Source organism: Triplophysa dalaica, chromosome 1 (assembly GCF_015846415.1).
Source record: "Triplophysa dalaica isolate WHDGS20190420 chromosome 1, ASM1584641v1, whole genome shotgun sequence".
Taxonomy (NCBI): domain Eukaryota; kingdom Metazoa; phylum Chordata; class Actinopteri; order Cypriniformes; family Nemacheilidae; genus Triplophysa; species Triplophysa dalaica.
In genome coordinates, this window is record NC_079542.1 from 7964668 (window position 1) to 7972455 (window position 7788).

Genomic DNA, 7788 nt, shown 5'->3' on the forward strand with positions numbered 1-7788 from the left:
CTTCCATTTTCTCAGATTTCACAGCGTTACATGAGCAACAATGACAAATGCCTCAGGGGGCACACACAGTACCTTACTCTCTTTCTCTTTTGCTCTCTCAGTTATTACTACACACGCTTTTTTGCTATATCGGCTCTCATAAAGTTCAGTCAAAGACTCTCCACCGGTCTCCTGTGTATGTGCGTTTGATTCTGAGTGAGGCTGACAGATATCTTTCTCACCTGGGCCGTAGATGAACTGTGCTTTAAATCTCAGGATCAGTTCAGTCTACCGCATTTGGCTTTATCTATATTTTCAGTTCTTGACAAACTGACACATCGAATCAACTCAAAGCAATGTTGTTTAACCCGAGTCCTTAAAGCTGAATATATCGGGCACATAAACAGCATTTTTGGGGCGGGGTTGCCTTTAGAATTTCTTATTCTGATTTCTAATTGACCATACTGCACAGATTCGCTTAATAGGACTAGGTGATAAAATCCCACTATTTCAGCACAGTTGAATTGCCCAATAGGACATTTCTCATGCCTTATGCACGACAGGGGGTAGCAGTCAACACTGGAAAAAATAATTATGTGCCTAAGTAGATTTTATGAAAAGAAATGATTAAAATATATTTAATATAATTATGTTCCTGTTTTTAACAAAAAAGTTAAAATAACGTAAAAATCTTGGGAGATAAAATCTACTAATTTGGGTTGTTTCGATTTTAATTATATAGTTTGAGTAATTTTATTTGAACAAATTATTAAATCCAACTCAATTGTATTATGTTAAAGCTGGGGTAACACACGGGGTTTCTGTGAATCTCATATTAATCTTGTGTACCTATAGAGTAGTATTGCATACTTCGTATCTTCGAAGAGTATTTAGTTTGATCACATTTTGTAAAAGATAGATACAGCTTTGTGATTGTTTCCGAAAACATACGGGGTGTGTGGGGGGGGAGGGGTAGGCTGAACCAAAGCACGTGCGCACCCATTGTCAACAAAACACAGACATCAGTTTCACTCACCGCATGATTCATGTTGCAAACGATCTCCAAATCCAGCTTTATATTCACCGATTATATAACAATTATCACCCAGATGCGGTGAACAAACAAACACCTGAACTTCCCGATTATATGCTCTCTCTCTCCTGCTTACAAGTGAAAGTGACGTCTGCACATGCTCCTTCTCCTGCTCTCCTGTGGCTGTGCCGCGTGCTTTTCCTGGGACAATTGTCCAATAAGGGACTAAGGAAGGTTGTCACAAAACAGTTTTTATTTTAAAAAAAAAACTTTCCAAAACCTGTACGATCGCTGGGGGAGTTTATCAAGCTCAGAAATACTACGTAATATGCACAACTCGTTTTGTGACAAGTGTACAGTGTTAAGCATGAGAAGACACGTTTAACATTGTAAAGAACTCAGAATGCATGACACATTGTTGCAGGGCCGCTTTAAACCTATTTAATTTGATAAAATTAAGTTTATTTATTATTTATTTTGTGTTGAGACTACATAAATATTTTTTGCAGATATTACTACCTTGGCAGTTGATCTGTTCTAATTCCAGTACAGAGACCACCAGTCTCTCCTCACCTGACCATCTATGTTATAAAAAAATAGTATATTTTAAAGTGTTCCGTGAAGTTTGAGTTAGGCACAGGATTAAGTTAAGCATTAAGTAACATTTACTTGATATTTTAACAAAAACTGTATGTAAGTTAATAAGTAGAATTTACTTTATTCTGGTTAGTAAATTGCATTTACTTGAATTATAGCAGCATATTTTACTTTGTGCAAATTGTTACAAGGATTTTATTAAGTAAATTCTACATGTTTTTTTTTTCAGTGAAGAATATAAATAGAGGAATGGAGGTTTCACTGGGTTCGTCGGGTAGGCATCCTCTATGTTTGGGGGATAAACGATTATGGAAATACATAGCATACTTACCTTTCCTTTCCACTATCAGAGAGACATCTCATGAGTTGTGTGTCTCACTTTCATCACATCCATTATCCTGGGTGAAAGATGCCATTTGGTGAGGTGCTGCAAATAATTCCCTTTGTATGGTTCTCATCAATGCGACACATCGTCAGTTGTGCACCTCGACCTCATTTGGTGTTTTTGGAATGTTAACTTATGTTTCTATGCACAAAGATATATTCTGATGATATGGCTGTAGGCAACGTGACCTTATTCTGCCTGCTGCAATGTTAGTGTGATTTTCTTCAAGGTTTTGCCACGTGATGCCTAGATGTGACTTTCAACCTTCAGCTGTGCCTCCTCCACACACAGCTCAGGGACCCTTTAATGTATCCTTACTGATACTTCTCTACTCTCTCTCTATCTCACTGTTATCGCTGACTGTCAGATCTGTGTTCCTACTTCTTCTAAACTCATAAATGCATTGTCTTTGACATCCAAAAACCATCTGCAAAAGTGTTGCGAGAACGTAAAATTGACTGTTTCTGTGTGAATGAGGAAATAGTTTGAGAATAAATGAGGGACAAACTAAATCAGCATGTTGGTGGAAAGTTATGAAGTGTTATGTATGTGTGTGATGGAGAAATAGAAATTTGTATTTTTCTACACCTTACTGTATGATATAAAATGATGTATCTTCCTATGTGCACACGGCGCTTTACCGTTAAAAGATGTCATCATAGGAGAAACTATTTTTGCCAGACACAAAAGATGACCAAAGGGGATTTATCCCCTCCCCAGTGTAAACAAACTGAGTTTTGAGTATTTTTTAAAAAGCAGGTTGCGTCTATGAAAAAGCACCCAGCACAGCATAATGCAATTTTCTAAGGATGGCAAGTTAAAATGATGAATCGTAACATTATAGGGGATGTGTTGCGTCTCGAGTTCTGCTGAAATGAGACATTGCAGACATTCACATTAATCTTGTGGTGAATATGGATGACATTGGACAACCATGAGGATTACTGGAAATATTTAGATCCAATCTCAGCAGCTTTGTGCTGAGCACTTTTCAGGGTGTTTTGGTTTGGACAGTTTGAAGCGTTAAACTCAAAATGTCTGAGGAATAAAGCTGCAGGTCTAAAACACTTGGATAGCTGATGGGCTTCATTTTCTGCCTTATGACTGCGAACCATGGTTCAAGATATGTGCTCTTAAAAACCTGTCATATTAAGATATTTATTGAGAATCCCTTACTATGTGACCCTGGACAACAAAACCCTTCTTATGGGTCAATTTTTCGAAATTTAGATTTTTACAGTATCTGAAAGCTGGATAAATAAGCTTTCTATTGATGTATGATTTGCTAGCATAGGGCAATATCTGTCTGAGATACAACCGTTTAAAACTCAGGACTCTGCGAAAAATCTAAATATTGAGAAAATTGCCTTTGAAATTGTTAATCACAGGCACTGTAACAGGCCATCCACTCACAACAATAAAGTTTTTATATATTAAGGGTAGGAAATTTACTAAATATCTTCATGGAACAGGATCTGTACTTAATATCCTAATGAATTTTCGCATAAAAAAAATCAATAGTTTTGACCCATACAATGTTTTTTTGGTCTTTTACTAAAAATGTTCCCGTGCTACATAAGACTGCAGGGCTCCAGACTAACTTTTTTCACCAGGAGCACAGTGGCCCCCAACTGAACATTTTAGGGGCACAACCAGAAAATTTAGGGGCACATACCGTAAATCAACATGCTAACCAAATCTACTAATTTCCACTGTATTACTAATAAATACTTTAATAATAGATGCAGAAATTACAATGTTCTGTTTCAAATTCAGTGTCACATTTTATTCTGCACTTTTGAAGATGCAACAACAAGGTAAACTGACAGCACCATCGCTGTCATGACAGTGCATATAGTAAACAAAATACCATACATTCAGAATAAAAAAAGTGCTTAGTAACAAAGTGCTTAGTAACCTTTCGGTCATTTCACAGTTACAATGTGACTTTTTTTCGCCACACCAACCTCTGACTCTGCATCATCATCCGATGGTGACACTGTAGACTCTGGCACTGGTACACTAGCCGCAGGTCGGATGAACGAATCAATAGTTCGCTTGCTCATAGCTCAGACACACGCACATATGTGACCCTGGACGACAAAACCAGTCTTATGGGTAAATTTTTCAAAATTGAGATTTATACACCACATGAAAGCTGACTAAATACACTTTCTATTGGTATATAGTTTGTTATGATAGGACACTATTTGGCCGAGATATAACCATTTAAAATTCTGGAATCTGAGAGTGGAAAAAATCAAAATATTGAGAAAATCGCCTTTAAAGTTTTCCAGAAGTAGTCCTTAGCAACGCATATTACTAATGATGGGAAATAAATGAAACTTACACCATTGATTTACCACAGCTTAAACTGTATACACACAAAATTTCATAAAAATAATTCTCCAGGAACATATACAATTTTACACTTGAGCTGGCAACGAATCATCATTAACAGAGGCAGATCTACATGCTAAGATGATGTTTTGTTTACATTTTGTCAGAGCAAAATTGGCATAACTTTGACATAAACAACTCATGAAAACCACTACTTTGTAAAGAAGGTATTTAAGAACGTTTGTGACTAACTGACCTGAACTTTGAAGAATTTTCCCACTCAAGCGGGTTGAATTCTGAGTCCGCAGTGAACACTTTGTATTCCTTCATGTCACGGAGTCGAAGCGATCTAAACATTGATTGAATTCGTCGTCTTCCGGGGCATCCTATTATGTCAAGCCGGTCTCTGGACATTCTGTATTATCTTCCCAATGATTTGCGAAACAATCATTTACTAGGTTCGTTAAATTATTGCTGTCATTAGCGTTTAGATTGAGCAAACGCGCTTCCATCAGAATCCATGTTTTGAAGCGCGATCATGACGGATTGTGTACGCTGCGCACGTGAGACGCTATAGCAGGCCGTTGCTAAGAGGAAACAGGTTTGTTTTAACACTCTCTATTGGCTTACCCATGTAATGACATAGAAGAGAGTAGATTAACTTGAAAGCGGAATCTCTTAACTTTACATAGATAGCAAACTTGAATGGGTAGTTTTCATAGAGCGGACAGCAGCGAGTTAAGTTTGTAGGCATGTTTCTGACCATTTTTTGTTCGCGATATTAAGGGATCGACTCACAAAAATAAAGTTTTGACATATTTAGGGTAGGAAATTTACAAAATATCTTCATGGAACATGATCTTTACTTAATATACTAACGATTTTTGACATAAAATAAAAATTGATCATTTTGACCCTAACAATGTATTTTCGTCTTTTGTCGGAAATATACCCGTGCGACTTACGACTGGTCTTGTTGTCCAGGGTCACAAATCAGGTTGTGATGATATTTGTCTCCGTTTCCTTCCCACAGATGTTTACGCGCGCTCGATTATCTCTAGGCCCCTCCCGCTCCACGCATTTTAGCCACTTACAGTGGCCATTTCCTATTCTTCTCACACGCATTGGCCGCCTCACAGACAGGCATCACTCAATGAAACGCGAGTGTGTGCTCGCGTCTCGTGAGTATGTTTGCGAGTGTGTGTGTGTTTGCGTGCGTGTGCGCTTGCGTCTCATTGATTATTTCATTGCTCATTTCATTGATCATTGACGTGCCCCTTCCACGTTTAATGTATAAAAAAATACGGAGGGTGGGGGAGGCAAATTTACTGGTAGCAAATGTGCGACTGGATGTAAAATTCAGTCGCACACTCTCAAATTTTGGTCGCAAAATGCGACCATTTGGTCGCAGTCTGGAGCCCTGGACTGGTTTTGTGATCCAGGGTCACATATATGAAAAATACTTAAGTATAAACACGTCTCTAGGTAGATGTATTCCTGCTCTGCTCTGTGGAATGCCGATGGATCTTAAGGCATGAAATGCAAATCTATAACCTTAGGGAAGGGGAGAAGGTTGACTTATGATTAATCTAAGAGCAGTACCTCCAGCTCATTAGACAGAGTGCTGTTTAATCTTGAAGGACGTCTTTCAGAAAACCACGGTGTACTTCAAAACAAACTACATTGGTAGTATATTTTCTACCAACCTTGGTCCACATGAGACTTGAATCTCTTTTATTTTTGAAGACAGATAAGGCTATAATTTTACATGCCTCATCTTGCATATTGTAGTTACGATATAATTATGCTTAATTACAGTTGCCCTGAAAGTCCCAAATGCTTGAAACTTGAAGCCAAGTTACATCACCGCTGAAATCGCAATAGCCAGGCATATGTCTGCACATTTTATAGATATATTCCGTGTATGTCAGGTTTAAAACACACAGTATTGATTGTTTACAATGTTCTATTGACTATCTAGCAGTTGTCCATAAACGACAATATTTAAATCACAGGTATTCAAACTAAATAGCAGCACACATTGTAGTGATGATGGGGGGCTGTTTTTTTCAGAAGCTCATTTTTTCCCCCACATGGTCTCTGAGTGGGCGACACTTTCTCAAAATAGCTGCCGCCAGGACCAGATGAATCGACTCCACACATTGTGCTTACTTAAAAATTAATAAGGGTTGGCTTTGTGTGCAATAATGTCTGGAAGCTTCACTTGCGCTGCTGATTAGACTTATGTAATACTGCTTAATACTGCATGTCCTTCTGAAAAAGTGATGATCATAAGCTAGAGTAGACTTATAACTGTCATACACAGTATTAGAAACGATTTCTTACTAGTTTATTACTTCACATATTGCATTTAGTTATTGTCGAATAAATATAGTTCATGTAAGGTTACACAAATGTATGCAGGGGGACTCAAAGTAGAACAAATTAAGTAGTAAATTAAAAGTAGAGAAGAGTTAAATAAAGAGATTATAAAATACATAGGTCATGTGATATTTTAGTCCATAACATAAGTGACAAGTTTTCTGTTCTCCAGCTATATCAATATTCTTCATTCTCTATGTAACACCGATAATGTATACACTCTGTAGCAATAATGCTTGAAAATTTTGTTGACTGTATGATTGTCCTCCAGTCCTTACTATATCGATACATTAAATATTTCATATAAATATTTTATTTATAAATGTTTTGTGTATGCAGTATGCTGTCTATTTGTTGGTATGGAGCAATTCTATACACCACATGATTTGTTTATGTAAAGAGCTCTTTGATAAGATATAATGTATGTTTTATCTATTATTTATCTTATGTAACTGCATGCCGCAGCAGGAACAGGCTGGTCTGCTGTGATGAATACAGTAGCTGCCACGCGTGTCAGATATCTGCACTTCTCTTGGGTCAACGCTTTCCAGTACACTGAAGAGGTGCATTTACGGGAAATGAAACCATAAGCACTTGCATGATAACAGGTGGTTGAGATGTGAAAGCTGTTAAAGTTGGCTTCTATCATAAATTTGCCTTGTACTAAAACCCAACATTAAATAAAATGTTTCTTATTCTTAATTCATACCTTTTAGTGTGAATTGTTGCATTTTAAGTTGTTTAAGAAGTTTCTGTGTGCTCCAGTTATATCTTATGTGATTTTCACCATTTTTACGCTAGGCTTCTCTTTTTTTATTTTAATCAGTGTAATACACTAGGCTTTAGAGAAGATCGATTTTTTTTGACAGCTTATCGTTCATTACTTAACTGTTCTTGGCTGTTATGGTTTTCAGAACTTGCAGTGTTTCTAAATTTGCCAGGTTGAAAGCGGAGTATATACTCATGGAGACCAGTTTTACAATATTCCATCCTGGCCATCAGATTTTACCGGTGCAGATTTATATTTCATGAACACAGACACAGCTGTATAATTTTGACCTGTAATGCATTT